The sequence below is a fragment of the Lepisosteus oculatus genome, chromosome 11, assembly GCF_040954835.1.
Source record: "Lepisosteus oculatus isolate fLepOcu1 chromosome 11, fLepOcu1.hap2, whole genome shotgun sequence".
Lineage (NCBI taxonomy): Eukaryota > Metazoa > Chordata > Actinopteri > Semionotiformes > Lepisosteidae > Lepisosteus > Lepisosteus oculatus.
Window position 1 is genome coordinate 30217771 of NC_090706.1, and position 16555 is coordinate 30234325.

The window sequence follows — 16555 nt, forward strand, 5'->3', positions numbered from 1 at the left end:
GAGATAAAGCCAAAATGTATTAGTTGTTTCGGACTGTTAGGCCACTTAAGCCTAAACGTACATTCATTCAGCTCTCCGTTCAACACGAAATATTCAATGAAAGAATACCTTTCAAAAATTCATTTGACCATTCCTGACACATCCTTTTGGTTTCGGCAGTGTTATATTGTCTTTTCAGACTAATATATTGATTCAGAGAAGCAAATCTTCCAGTCAAATGAGTGGAATTTTGAGAAAATGGTCTTTGAGAACTTTTTGAACCCTAACCCTAACTTGCAAAACCCGAAGCTAGGGTTAGGGTTTTATTTCCCATACAATGTAGACAGTTTTTGATGGCATGGCTGTGTTTTAGGGCTGAAAGGATACTTAGGAATATAGTTCTTTCAGTGTTTTCTAAACATTTTTTTCTGACCTATATGGCTGTATACTATGCTTTGCCCCAAAAAGGAATGGTGTCTGAACTGCGCGACAAGCTACAATTCAAAAGAACGTGATTTAACATTCAAACTCTTGCCATGGGCTTTAAAATCACAAGCATATTAAGAGATAAAGCCAAAATGTATTAGTTGTTTCGGACTTTTAGGCCACTTATGCCTAAATGTACATTCATTCAGCAGTCCGTTCAACACGAAATATTCAATGAAAGAATACCTTTCAAAAATTCATTTGACCATTCCTGACACATCCTTTTGGTTTGGGCAGTGTTATATTGTCTTTTCAGACTAATATATTGATTCAGAGAAGCAAATCTTCCAGTCAAATGAGTGCAATTTCGAGAAAATGGTCTTTGAGAAATTTTTGAACCCTAACCCTAACTTGCAAAACCCGAAGCTAGGGTTAGGGTTTTATTTCCCATACAATGTAGACAGTTTTTGATGGCATGGCTGTGTTTTAGGGCTGAAAGGATACTTAGGAATATAGTTCTTTCAATGTTTTCTAAACATTTTTTTCTGACCTATATGGCTGTATACTGTGCTTTGCCCCAAAAAGGAATGGTGTCTGAACTGCCGGACAAGCAACAGTTCGAAAGAACCTAATTTAACATTTAAACTCTTGCCATATGCTTTAAAATCACAGGCGTATTGAGAGATAAAGCCAAAATGTATTAGTTGTTTCGGACTGTTAGGCCACTTAAGCCTAAAGGTACATTCATTCAGCTCTCCGTTCAACACGAAATATTCAATGAAAGAATACCTTTCAAAAATTCATTTGACCAGTCCTGACACATCCTTTTGGTTTCGGCAGTGTTATATTGTCTTTTCAGACTAATATATTGATTCAGAGAAGCAAATCTTCCAGTCAAATGAGTGGAATTTTGAGAAAATGGTCTTTGAGAACTTTTTGAACCCTAACCCTAACTTGCAAAACCCGAAGCTAGGGTTAGGGTTTTATTTCCCATACAATGTAGAAAGTTTTTGATGGCATGGCTGTGTTTTAGGGCTGAAAGGATACTTAGGAATATAGTTCTTTCAGTGTTTTCTAAACATTTTTTTCTGACCTATATGGCTGTATACTATGCTTTGCCCCAAAAAGGAATGGTGTCTGAACTACCCGACAAGCTACAATTCAAAAGAACGTGATTTAACATTCAAACTCTTGCCATGGGCTTTAAAATCACAAGCATATTAAGAGATAAAGCCAAAATGTATTAGTTGTTTCGGACTTTTAGGCCACTTATGCCTAAATGTACATTCATTCAGCAGTCCGTTCAACACGAAATATTCAATGAAAGAATACCTTTCAAAAATTCATTTGACCATTCCTGACACATCCTTTTGGTTTGGGCAGTGTTATATTGTCTTTTCAGACTAATATATTGATTCAGAGAAGCAAATCTTCCAGTCAAATGAGTGCAATTTCGAGAAAATGGTCTTTGAGAAATTTTTGAACCCTAACCCTAACTTGCAAAACCCGAAGCTAGGGTTAGGGTTTTATTTCCCATACAATGTAGAAAGTTTTTGATGGCATGGCTGTGTTTTAGGGCTGAAAGGATACTTAGGAATATAGTTCTTTCAGTGTTTTCTAAACATTTTTTTCTGACCTATATGGCTGTATACTATGCTTTGCCCCAAAAAGGAATGGTGTCAGAACTGCGCGACAAGCTACAATTCAAAAGAACGTGATTTAACATTCAAACTCTTGCCATGGGCTTTAAAATCACAAGCATATTAAGAGATAAAGCCAAAATGTATTAGTTGTTTCGGACTTTTAGGCCACTTATGCCTAAATGTACATTCATTCAGCAGTCCGTTCAACACGAAATATTCAATGAAAGAATACCTTTCAAAAATTCATTTGACTATTCCTGACACATCCTTTTGGTTTGGGTAGTGTTATATTGTCTTTTCAGACTAATATATTGATTCAGAGAAGCAAATCTTCCAGTCAAATTAGTGGAATTTCGAGAAAATGGTCTTTGAGAAATTTTTGAACCCTAACCCTAACTTGCAAAACCCGAAGCTAGGGTTAGGGTTTTATTTCCCATACAATGTAGACAGTTTTTGATGGCATGGCTGTGTTTTAGGGCTGAAAGGATACTTAGGAATATAGTTCTTTCAATGTTTTCTAAACATTTTTTTCTGACCTATATGGCTGTATACTGTGCTTTGCCCCAAAAAGGAATGGTGTCTGAACTGCCGGACAAGCAACAGTTCGAAAGAACCTAATTTAACATTCAAACTCTTGCCATGGGCTTTAAAATCACAGGTGTATTGAGAGATAAAGCCAAAATGTATTAGTTGTTTCGGACTTTTAGGCCACTTAAGCCTAAACGTACATTCATTCAGCTCTCCGTTCAACACAAAATATTCAATGAAAGAATACCTTTGAAAAATTCATTTGACCATTCCTGACACACGCTTTTGGTTTGGGCAGTGTTATTTTGTCTTTTCAGACTAGTATTTTGATTCAGAGAAGCAAATCTTCCAGTCAAATGATTGGAATATCGAGAAAATGGTCTTTAAGAAATTTTTGAACCCTAACCCTAACTTGCAAAACCCGAAGCTAGGGTTAGGGTTTTATTTCCCATACAATGTAGACAGTTTTTGATGGCATGGCTGTGTTTTAGAGCTGAAAGGATACTTAGGAATATAGTTCTTTCAATGTTTTCTAAACATTTTTTTCTGACCTATATGGCTGTATACAGTGCTTTGCCCCAAAAAGGAATGGTGTCTGAACTGCCGGACAAGCAACAGTTCGAAAGAACTTAATTTAACATTTAAACTCTTGCTATGTGCTTTAAAATCACAGGCTTATTGAGAGATAAAGCCAAAATGTATTAGTTGTTTCGGACTTTTAGGCCACTTAAGCCTAAACGTACATTCATTCAGCTCTCCGTTCAACACGAAATATTCAATGAAAGAATACCTTTCAAAAATTCATTTGACCATTCCTGAAACACCCTTTTGGTTTGGGCAGTGTTATATTGTCTTTTCAGACTAATATTTTGATTCAGAGAAGCAAATCTTCCAGTCAAATGAGTGGAATTTTGAGAAAATGGTCTTTGAGAACTTTTTGAACCCTAACCCTAACTTGCAAAACCCGAAGCTAGGGTTAGGGTTTTATTTCCCATACAATGTAGACAGTTTTTGATGGCATGGCTGTGTTTTAGGGCTGAAAGGATACTTAGGAATATAGTTCTTTCAATGTTTTCTAAACATTTTTTTCTGACCTATATGGCTGTATACTGTGCTTTGCCCCTAAAAGGAATGGTGTCTGAACTGCCGGACAAGCAACAGTTCGAAAGAACCTAATTTAACATTTAAACTCTTGCTATGTGCTTTAAAATCACAGGCTTATTGAGAGATAAAGCCAAAATGTATTAGTTGTTTCGGACTTTTAGGCCACTTAAGCCTAAATGTACATTCATTCAGCTCTCCGTTCAACACGAAATATTCAGTGAAAGAATACCTTTCAAAAATTCATTTGACCATTCCTGACACATCCTTTTGGTTTGGGCAGTGTTATATTGTCTTTTCAGACTAATATATTGATTCAGAGAAGCAAATCTTCCAGTCAAATTAGTGGAATTTCAAGAAAATGGTCTTTGAGAAATTTTTGAACCCTAACCCTAACTTGCAAAACCCGAAGCTAGGGTTAGGGTTTTATTTCCCATACAATGTAGACAGTTTTTGATGGCATGGCTGTGTTTTAGGGCTGAAAGGATACTTAGGAATATAGTTCTTTCAATGTTTTCTAAACATTTTTTTCTGACCTATATGGCTGTATACAGTGCTTTGCCCCAAAAAGGAATGGTGTCTGAACTGCCGGACAAGCAACAGTTCGAAAGAACCTAATTTAACATTTAAACTCTTGCCATGTGCTTTAAAATCACAGGCTTATTGAGAGATAAAGCCAAAATGTATTAGTTGTTTCGGACTTTTAGGCCACTTAAGCCTAAACGTACACTCATTCAGCTCTCTGTTCAACACGAAATATTCAGTGAAAAAATACCTTTCAAAAATTCATTTGACCATTCCTGACACATCCTTTTGGTTTGGGAAGTGTTATATTGTCTTTTCAGACTAATATATTGATTCAGAGAAGCAAATCTTCCAGTCAAATGACTGGAATATCGAGAAAATGGTCTTTAAGAAATTTCTGAACCCTAACCCTAACTTGCGAAACCCGAAGCTAGGGTTAGGGTTTTATTTCCCATACAATGTAGACAGTTTTTGATGGCATGGCTGTGTTTTAGGGCTGAAAGGATACTTAGGAATATAGTTCTTTCAATGTTTTCTAAACATTTTTTTCTGACCTATATGGCTGTATACTGTGCTTTGCCCCAAAAAGGAATGGTGTCTGAACTGCCGGACAAGCAACAGTTCGAAAGAACCTAATTTAACATTTAAACTCTTGCTATGTGCTTTAAAATCACAGGCTTATTGAGAGATAAAGCCAAAATGTATTAGTTGTTTCGGACTTTTAGGCCACTTAAGCCTAAACGTACATTCATTCAGCTCTCCGTTCAACACGAAATATTCAGTGAAAGAATACCTTTCAAAAATTCATTTGACCATTCCTGACACATCCTTTTGGTTTGGGCAGTGTTATATTGTCTTTTCAAACTAATATATTGATTCACAGAAGCAAGTCTTCTAGTCAAATGAGTGGAATTTCGAGAAAATGGTCTTTGAGAAATTTTTGAACCCTAACCCTAACTTGCAAAACCCGAAGCTAGGGTTAGGGTTTTATTTCCCATACAATGTAGACAGTTTTTGATGGCATGGCTGTGTTTTAGGGCTGAAAGGATACTTAGGAATATAGTTCTTTCAATGTTTTCTAAACATTTTTTTCTGACCTATATGGCTGTATACTGTGCTTTGCCCCAAAAAGGAATGGTGTCTGAACTGCCGGACAAGCAACAGTTCGAAAGAACCTAATTTAACATTCAAACTCTTGCCATGGGCTTTAAAATCACAGGTGTATTGAGAGATAAAGCCAAAATGTATTAGTTGTTTCGGACTTTTAGGCCACTTAAGCCTAAACGTACATTCATTCAGCTCTCCGTTCAACACAAAATATTCAATGAAAGAATACCTTTGAAAAATTCATTTGACCATTCCTGACACACGCTTTTGGTTTGGGCAGTGTTATTTTGTCTTTTCAGACTAGTATTTTGATTCAGAGAAGCAAATCTTCCAGTCAAATGATTGGAATATCGAGAAAATGGTCTTTAAGAAATTTTTGAACCCTAACCCTAACTTGCAAAACCCGAAGCTAGGGTTAGGGTTTTATTTCCCATACAATGTAGACAGTTTTTGATGGCATGGCTGTGTTTTAGAGCTGAAAGGATACTTAGGAATATAGTTCTTTCAATGTTTTCTAAACATTTTTTTCTGACCTATATGGCTGTATACAGTGCTTTGCCCCAAAAAGGAATGGTGTCTGAACTGCCGGACAAGCAACAGTTCGAAAGAACCTAATTTAACATTTAAACTCTTGCCATGTGCTTTAAAATCACAGGCTTATTGAGAGATAAAGCCAAAATGTATTAGTTGTTTCGGACTTTTAGGCCACTTAAGCCTAAACGTACATTCATTCAGCTCTCCGTTCAACACGAAATATTCAATGAAAGAATACCTTTCAAAAATTCATTTGACCATTCCTGAAACACCCTTTTGGTTTGGGCAGTGTTATATTGTCTTTTCAGACTAATATTTTGATTCAGAGAAGCAAATCTTCCAGTCAAATGAGTGGAATTTTGAGAAAATGGTCTTTGAGAACTTTTTGAACCCTAACCCTAACTTGCAAAACCCGAAGCTAGGGTTAGGGTTTTATTTCCCATACAATGTAGACAGTTTTTGATGGCATGGCTGTGTTTTAGGGCTGAAAGGATACTTAGGAATATAGTTCTTTCAATGTTTTCTAAACATTTTTTTCTGACCTATATGGCTGTATACTGTGCTTTGCCCCTAAAAGGAATGGTGTCTGAACTGCCGGACAAGCAACAGTTCGAAAGAACCTAATTTAACATTTAAACTCTTGCTATGTGCTTTAAAATCACAGGCTTATTGAGAGATAAAGCCAAAATGTATTAGTTGTTTCGGACTTTTAGGCCACTTAAGCCTAAATGTACATTCATTCAGCTCTCCGTTCAACACGAAATATTCAGTGAAAGAATACCTTTCAAAAATTCATTTGACCATTCCTGACACATCCTTTTGGTTTGGGCAGTGTTATATTGTCTTTTCAGACTAATATATTGATTCAGAGAAGCAAATCTTCCAGTCAAATTAGTGGAATTTCAAGAAAATGGTCTTTGAGAAATTTTTGAACCCTAACCCTAACTTGCAAAACCCGAAGCTAGGGTTAGGGTTTTATTTCCCATACAATGTAGACAGTTTTTGATGGCATGGCTGTGTTTTAGGGCTGAAAGGATACTTAGGAATATAGTTCTTTCAATGTTTTCTAAACATTTTTTTCTGACCTATATGGCTGTATACTGTGCTTTGCCCCTAAAAGGAATGGTGTCTGAACTGCCGGACAAGCAACAGTTCGAAAGAACCTAATTTAACATTTAAACTCTTGCTATGTGCTTTAAAATCACAGGCTTATTGAGAGATAAAGCCAAAATGTATTAGTTGTTTCGGACTTTTAGGCCACTTAAGCCTAAATGTACATTCATTCAGCTCTCCGTTCAACACGAAATATTCAGTGAAAGAATACCTTTCAAAAATTCATTTGACCATTCCTGACACATCCTTTTGGTTTGGGCAGTGTTATATTGTCTTTTCAGACTAATATATTGATTCAGAGAAGCAAATCTTCCAGTCAAATTAGTGGAATTTCAAGAAAATGGTCTTTGAGAAATTTTTGAACCCTAACCCTAACTTGCAAAACCCGAAGCTAGGGTTAGGGTTTTATTTCCCATACAATGTAGACAGTTTTTGATGGCATGGCTGTGTTTTAGGGCTGAAAGGATACTTAGGAATATAGTTCTTTCAATGTTTTCTAAACATTTTTTTCTGACCTATATGGCTGTATACTGTGCTTTGCCCCTAAAAGGAATGGTGTCTGAACTGCCGGACAAGCAACAGTTCGAAAGAACCTAATTTAACATTTAAACTCTTGCTATGTGCTTTAAAATCACAGGCTTATTGAGAGATAAAGCCAAAATGTATTAGTTGTTTCGGACTTTTAGGCCACTTAAGCCTAAATGTACATTCATTCAGCTCTCCGTTCAACACGAAATATTCAGTGAAAGAATACCTTTCAAAAATTCATTTGACCATTCCTGACACATCCTTTTGGTTTGGGCAGTGTTATATTGTCTTTTCAGACTAATATATTGATTCAGAGAAGCAAATCTTCCAGTCAAATTAGTGGAATTTCAAGAAAATGGTCTTTGAGAAATTTTTGAACCCTAACCCTAACTTGCAAAACCCGAAGCTAGGGTTAGGGTTTTATTTCCCATACAATGTAGACAGTTTTTGATGGCATGGCTGTGTTTTAGGGCTGAAAGGATACTTAGGAATATAGTTCTTTCAATGTTTTCTAAACATTTTTTTCTGACCTATATGGCTGTATACTGTGCTTTGCCCCTAAAAGGAATGGTGTCTGAACTGCCGGACAAGCAACAGTTCGAAAGAACCTAATTTAACATTTAAACTCTTGCTATGTGCTTTAAAATCACAGGCTTATTGAGAGATAAAGCCAAAATGTATTAGTTGTTTCGGACTTTTAGGCCACTTAAGCCTAAATGTACATTCATTCAGCTCTCCGTTCAACACGAAATATTCAGTGAAAGAATACCTTTCAAAAATTCATTTGACCATTCCTGACACATCCTTTTGGTTTGGGCAGTGTTATATTGTCTTTTCAGACTAATATATTGATTCAGAGAAGCAAATCTTCCAGTCAAATTAGTGGAATTTCAAGAAAATGGTCTTTGAGAAATTTTTGAACCCTAACCCTAACTTGCAAAACCCGAAGCTAGGGTTAGGGTTTTATTTCACATACAATGTAGACAGTTTTTGATGGCATGGCTGTGTTTTAGGGCTGAAAGGATACTTAGGAATATAGTTCTTTCAATGTTTTCTAAACATTTTTTTCTGACCTATATGGCTGTATACAGTGCTTTGCCCCAAAAAGGAATGGTGTCTGAACTGCCGGACAAGCAACAGTTCGAAAGAACCTAATTTAACATTTAAACTCTTGCCATGTGCTTTAAAATCACAGGCTTATTGAGAGATAAAGCCAAAATGTATTAGTTGTTTCGGACTTTTAGGCCACTTAAGCCTAAACGTACACTCATTCAGCTCTCTGTTCAACACGAAATATTCAGTGAAAAAATACCTTTCAAAAATTCATTTGACCATTCCTGACACATCCTTTTGGTTTGGGAAGTGTTATATTGTCTTTTCAGACTAATATATTGATTCAGAGAAGCAAATCTTCCAGTCAAATGACTGGAATATCGAGAAAATGGTCTTTAAGAAATTTCTGAACCCTAACCCTAACTTGCGAAACCCGAAGCTAGGGTTAGGGTTTTATTTCCCATACAATGTAGACAGTTTTTGATGGCATGGCTGTGTTTTAGGGCTGAAAGGATACTTAGGAATATAGTTCTTTCAATGTTTTCTAAACATTTTTTTCTGACCTATATGGCTGTATACTGTGCTTTGCCCCAAAAAGGAATGGTGTCTGAACTGCCGGACAAGCAACAGTTCGAAAGAACGTAATTTAACATTTAAACTCTTGCTATGTGCTTTAAAATCACAGGCTTATTGAGAGATAAAGCCAAAATGTATTAGTTGTTTCGGACTTTTAGGCCACTTAAGCCTAAACGTACATTCATTCAGCTCTCCGTTCAACACGAAATATTCAGTGAAAGAATACCTTTCAAAAATTCATTTGACCATTCCTGACACATCCTTTTGGTTTCGGCAGTGTTATATTGTCTTTTCAGACTAATATATTGATTCAGAGAAGCAAATCTTCCAGTCAAATGAGTGGAATTTCGAGAAAATGGTCTTTGAGAAATTTTTGAACCCTAACCCTAACTTGCAAAACCCGAAGCTAGGTTTAGGGTTTTATTTCCCATACAATGTAGACAGGTTTTGATGGCATGGCTGTGTTTTAGGGCTGAAAGGATACTTAGGAATATAGTTCTTTCAATGTTTTCTAAACATTTTTTTCTGACCTATATGGCTGTATACTGTGCTTTGCCCCAAAAAGGAATGGTGTCTGAACTGCCGGACAAGCAACAGTTCGAAAGAACCTAATTTAACATTTAAACTCTTGCCATGTGCTTTAAAATCACAGGCGTATTGAGAAATAAAGCCAAAATGTATTAGTTGTGTCGGACTTTTAGGCCACTTAAGCCTAAACGTACATTCATTCAGCTCTCCGTTCAACACGAAATATTCAATGAAAGAATACCTTTGAAAAATTCATTTGACCATTCCTGACACACGCTTTTGGTTTGGGCAGTGTTATATTGTCTTTTCAGACTAGTATTTTGATTCAGAGAAGCAAATCTTCCAGTCAAATTAGTGGAATATCGAGAAAATGGTCTTTAAGAAATTTTTGAACCCTAACCCTAACTTGCGAAACCCGAAGCTAGGGTTAGGGTTTTATTTCCCATACAATGTAGACAGTTTTTGATGGCATGGCTGTGTTTTAGGGCTGAAAGGATACTTAGGAATATAGTTCTTTCAATGTTTTCTAAACATTTTTTTCTGACCTATATGGCTGTATACTGTGCTTTGCCCCAAAAAGGAATGGTGTCTGAACTGCCGGACAAGCAACAGTTTGAAAGAACCTAATTTAACATTTAAACTCTTGCCATGTGCTTTAAAATCACAGGCATATTGAGAGATAAAGCCAAAATGTATTAGTTGTTTCGGACTTTTGACCCACTTAAGCCTAAACGTACATTCATTCAGCTCTCCGTTCAACACGAAATATTCAGTGAAAGAATACCTTTCAAAAATTCATTTGACCATTCCTGACACATCCTTGTGGTTTCGGCAGTGTTATATTGTCTTTTCAGACTAATATATTGATTCACAGAAGCAAGTCTTCCAGTCAAATGAGTGGAATTTCGAGAAAATGGTCTTTGAGAAATTTTTGAACCCTAACCCTAACTTGCAAAACCCGAAGCTAGGGTTAGGGTTTTTTTTCCCATACAATGTAGACAGTTTTTGATGGCATGGCTGTGTTTTAGGGCTGAAAGGATACTTAGGAATATAGTTCTTTCAATGTTTTCTAAACATTTTTTTCTGACCTATATGGCTGTATACAGTGCTTTGCCCCAAAAAGGAATGGTGTCTGAACTGCCGGACAAGCAACAGTTCAAAAGAACCTAATTTAACATTTAAACTCTTGCCATGTGCTTTAAAATCACAGGCTTATTGAGAGATAAAGCCAAAATGTATTAGTTGTTTCGGACTTTTAGGCCACTTAAGCCTAAACGTACATTCATTCAGCTCTCCGTTCAACACGAAATATTCAGTGAAAGAATACCTTTCAAAAATTCATTTGACCATTCCTGACACATCCTTTTGGTTTGGGCAGTGTTATATTGTCTTTTCAGACTAATATATTGATTCAGAGAAGCAAATCTTCCAGTCAAATTAGTGGAATTTCAAGAAAATGGTCTTTGAGAAATTTTTGAACCCTAACCCTAACTTGCAAAACCCGAAGCTAGGGTTAGGGTTTTATTTCCCATACAATGTAGACAGTTTTTGATGGCATGGCTGTGTTTTAGGGCTGAAAGGATACTTAGGAATATAGTTCTTTCAATGTTTTCTAAACATTTTTTTCTGACCTATATGGCTGTATACAGGGCTTTGCCCCAAAAAGGAATGGTGTCTGAACTGCCGGACAAGCAACAGTTCGAAAGAACCTAATTTAACTTTTAAACTCTTGCCATGTGCTTTAAAATCACAGGCTTATTGAGAGATAAAGCCAAAATGTATTAGTTGTTTCGGACTTTTAGGCCACTTAAGCCTAAACGTACACTCATTCAGCTCTCCGTTCAACACGAAATATTCAGTGAAAAAATACCTTTCAAAAATTCATTTGACCATTCCTGACACATCCTTTTGGTTTCGGCAGTGTTATATTGTCTTTTCAGACTAATATATTGATTCAGAGAAGCAAATCTTCCAGTCAAATTAGTGGAATTTCGAGAAAATGGTCTTTGAGAAATTTTTGAACCCTAACCCTAACTTGCAAAACCCGAAGCTAGGGTTAGGGTTTTATTTCCCATACAATGTAGACAGGTTTTGATGGCATGGCTGTGTTTTAGGGCTGAAAGGATACTTAGGAATACAGTTCTTTCAATGTTTTCTAAACATTTTTTTCTGACCTATATGGCTGTATACTATGCTTTGCCCCAAAAAGGAATCGTGTCTGAACTACCCGACAAGCTACAATTCAAAAGAACTTGATTTAACTTTCAAACTCTTGCCATGGGCTTTAAAATCACAAGCATATTAAGAGATAAAGCCAAAATGTATTAGTTGTTTCGGACTTTTAGGCCACTTAAGCCTAAATGTACATTCATTCAGCACTCCGTTCAACACGAAATATTCAATGAAAGAATACCTTTCAAAAATTCATTTGACCATTCCTGACACATCCTTTTGGTTTGGGCAGTGTTATATTGTCTTCTCAGACTAATATATTGATTCAGAGAAGCAAATCTTCCAGTCAAATGACTGGAATATCGAGAAAATGGTCTTTAAGAAATTTCTGAACCCTAACCCTAACTTGCGAAACCCGAAGCTAGGGTTAGGGTTTTATTTCCCATACAATGTAGACAGTTTTTGATGGCATGGCTGTGTTTTAGGGCTGAAAGGATACTTAGGAATATAGTTCTTTCAATGTTTTCTAAACATTTTTTTCTGACCTATATGGCTGTATACTGTGCTTTGCCCCAAAAAGGAATGGTGTCTGAACTGCCGGACAAGCAACAGTTCGAAAGAACCTAATTTAACATTCAAACTCTTGCCATGGGCTTTAAAATCACAGGCGTATTGAGAAATAAAGCCAAAATGTATTAGTTGTTTCGGACTTTTAGGCCACTTAAGCCTAAACGTACATTCATTCAGCTCTCCGTTCAACACGAAATATTCAGTGAAAGAATACCTTTCAAAAATTCATTTGAACATTCCTGACACAAACATTTGGTTTGGTCAGTGTTATATTGTCTTTTCAGACTAATATATTGATTCAGAGAATCAAATCTTCCAGTCAAATGAGTGGAATATCGAGAAAATGGTCTTTGAGAAATATTTGATCCCTAACCCTAACTTGCAAAACTCGAAGCTAGGGTTAGGGTTTTATTTCCCATACAAAGTAGACAGTTTTTGATGGCATGGCTGTGTTTTAGGGCTGAAAGGATACTTAGGAATATAGTTCTTTCAATGTTTTCTAAACATTTTGTTCTGACCTACTCTAGTTCTGATTGATCTCCTCTAAGAAGTTTATTTTGCGTTGCCATGGAGAAAGCCTTAGCTTTTATTTAGTGATCATTTTCTGGCTTCTTTGAACTCCGCTGAAAGTATTTCGAGTGGCAATAACAATTGATCCACGCAGAGTCAGTATTTAATTGAAGGTCTTGCTCTGGATTTTTTAGGTACATTTACTGCATTGCAACAAAGTCATGGACAATATTGATCAAAACGATGCGGCTTTACAAAAATTCTCAATCAGGGGAAAGAAGGTTCAATTTAAAATTCAGAGCTGGTGCACTGAAACTTGAAAATATTTAAAAAGTTGATGAAAATCCAAGGGTTATCATTATTTGAGCCATCTATCTTGTATGTTGTCCAATATGAGAGATTGAATATTCTGGAAAGCTTCTATAACAAGAAATCTAACTTTTTCATTTCACAGTCCCATCAAAACTGCATTTATTTAATTGGAGTACACTGTATAAACTAGAGTACTGTGATTGTGATGTTGAGGTGACAAGGGTTGGGGGATTCTGGAAGGGGGTAATGGACCTGCCTTTGAATCCAATGACAAGGGTCTCTGACTCTCAGAGCTTATTAAAGTCCGTATTAAAGGGGCGTCTGCTAGTCTGTGTGGCCCTAAGGTGCAGCACAGGGGAGCTACTGTATGTGGTTGAGATGGAGGCAAGTTGTTGTGTAAGTAGCATATTGCCATGTGCTTGCCATCTGCTGGAAGCCTGCGGGCACTGTAGAAAGGAGCATATTTCCACCTTGCTTACAAGTCTACACCTTGCAGCTATGGGGTAATAAACCTGACTGGAGTCTGCAGTCAAGGTTTGATTCCTAGGCTCAGGCATTTGTATGTGCATGTACTGTAAATATGTTTACAAGTAGGATCCAGAAATAATAGAAATGTGAAAGATATGTAAATTAGATAACTAGTACTGTACTTTTCAGTAACCCAACCAAAAAGCCCCCACAACAGCTCTCAATGTGCATTATGAAACAACATTTAATTTGTTCGAATACATGCTAGACAGAAGAAAATTCAAGTGAAAACAAAAAGAAAAGAATTTTACACAACTGCTTACAGTAGTTCTAGTTAAAAAGCTCATACAAACTAGATTGTTGGATCAAAAATATTCATTGAATCTATAGTGTATAGATTATAGGTATTGTATATAGATTTATATATAGCATTATAATTAGTAACCTTTATTTAGTGTTTCATCCCAACCGAAGACTGGGTTAATTCACATAAAAGAAAAGATTTTTTAAAGAAGTAACATTTCCAGTGGATTTGAAATGTTATTTTCTAAGTTGCCTTGTATGCTCTGATACGCACCCAGGTAATAAAGGAAAATTGAATATCAGAACAATTAGCAAATCTAAGTACAGTACATTCTCCATTTCCGGCTAACAAACTAACACTTACCCAATGTCTGCACCATTTTCACACTCAAACTCCCTCTCAGTTGTCACTTCTCAAGTGGTTGGCTCTGAAAAATCTGTACACATATAACAAAGTGTTTTTAAAGTTGGCAAGAGAAGAGGGAGTTAGTGTTCCTTACCCTTACTTTAACCAAACCTATTAAACAAGGGGCTTGGACTTTTTTCTATAAGTTTGTTCCACAATTTTCAGTTTGTGTTGTGAATCTCCCCTCCCACAGCTTATACTGCATATATTTAAAATTAATATAAATAGGTTTTCTAGGTTATATATTTAAACCATCTTTCCTGCAGTGACAAGTACAGTAGGTTTATGGTTGAGTGTCTGCTTTGTTCAGTGCATGCTTCAGTGCTTTCTATATTTCAAATGTTGGATTCCTTGACCTTTGGACAATTTCTCACACACATTCCTTATAGGGAAATCTAATCTGTATACTCTTTGAACCACAGTGTGCATTTGATTAATTAACATAACAATTTCTGGCAGAGACTAAAACTTTATGTGTTGCAATTTCAAATGAGCCCCATATCGTTACCTAAGAATACTGCTTCCACCCCTGAGGGTTATATCGCATTAAGAATAATTGGCCAGTATAAAGTGCAGTTTGGTCATTAGAAATGTACTGTACCATGGCTGGTCCAAAGGGGACAGTTATATTTTTCACTCAGCACATGTTATCTGGACAACTGGAAACAGTTTATTGTCCTAGTAAAATGTGTCTATCTTGTAAAATGAAGAGAAAGAATCACACCCCCCACAAGCGCAACCAAGGCCATGCAGACACACATACTCTACATACCACTCAATAGAAATTGACCCAAGTTTTGTTTTCACAAACAGCCCTGTAACCAAAGATAAAACTGACTTCACTTCCCAAGGGAAGCCTGCTTGGAAGAAGAGTGAGGATGCTCTGCCTGGAGTCATCAGATTGTCCTGCATGCTCTCATCATCCTGAAGTCTAGATGAAATCATCGCAGCACTTCAGTGGTGAACGTGACGGAATATGAAAACTCAAATTAGCTAACTTTACATGAGGGCAGCAACATCAGATGCAAACATGGATGCAATAGTTTTTGATTTTTACAGGTGGGGGTGTTTTAAATTCAACCGTTTCAAGTCTGATGCAATTTTTTTACAATTTGCTAAAGAACCTAAAGACCTCGCAAGATCACATGCTTACCGGCAAATCTTGTTTTCCTGACAGAATAACTTTTCTACTGCATTTCGTCAGACATTTCTCCAGTCTTAACGCTTTTTGATTTGGAAAGTAGGGGCCAGTAGCAAATGAGATCCTTCAAAATGTGAAAAAAAGCAACCAGACAAAACCCCATTTTTTAAGGCTTCACAGCTGAAACGTTTTTTTTTCTCTCTTCTCTTTGCAGCGTGAAATAAACTTATTACTTGTTCCTACACGTCTTTTAACATGAACTTCTGCACATTTTTCATTGGGATGCCAAAAAAAATGAGTGTTCAAAAACTTGATTCTGAGAATAGTCTATGAATTAAACTGATGTCGTACTGATGTCGTACTTGCCCATTACCAGTGATGTGAGTGACTTTGAAACATAGTTCCTAATATCTAAAATTCTTCTAAAATTAAAATTTCTTACTCAATGTTAAATAAAACAGCATAACATAAAATAGAAAATGTATTTTTTTCTGATTAAATCAGTTTTATAAATGGATTTAATTTATATAGGTGTTTTACAGTATGTCTATTTTCACGTTTTAAATGGCATGGTGTGATTATTAGGTTATCAGGCATTATTTAAAAATGAATAGCTTTTTAAAAGCTTATAGGCAGGTGGTGTAAAAATGTATTTTGCTGAAGGAGTTTTATCAATGTTGTTAGTAGCTATTTCTGTGCATTCTTTAGATTTGAAAGTTCTTTAGGATCCTTGTATTATGAAAGATGTTATGTTCAGAAATCCAGACTTGAAAATTAATTTATATTAACAGTGAAGGCTGCATCATAACCCAGCTCTTTAAATTTACACCCACTGAGACCATAACTGATAGAATAAATCATTGACCATCAAATTTTTAAAATAAGTTTCATACTTTAATATAGCTTACACTGAGCTGACATAACCTTGAGAAAGTCTTTCCAGAAGCAAAACAACTAGAAATTCATTCATTGCTTTCAGTTTCCTGGGCTGAATGTAGTGCTTTGTTTGCAAGATGACAGCAGCCATTCACT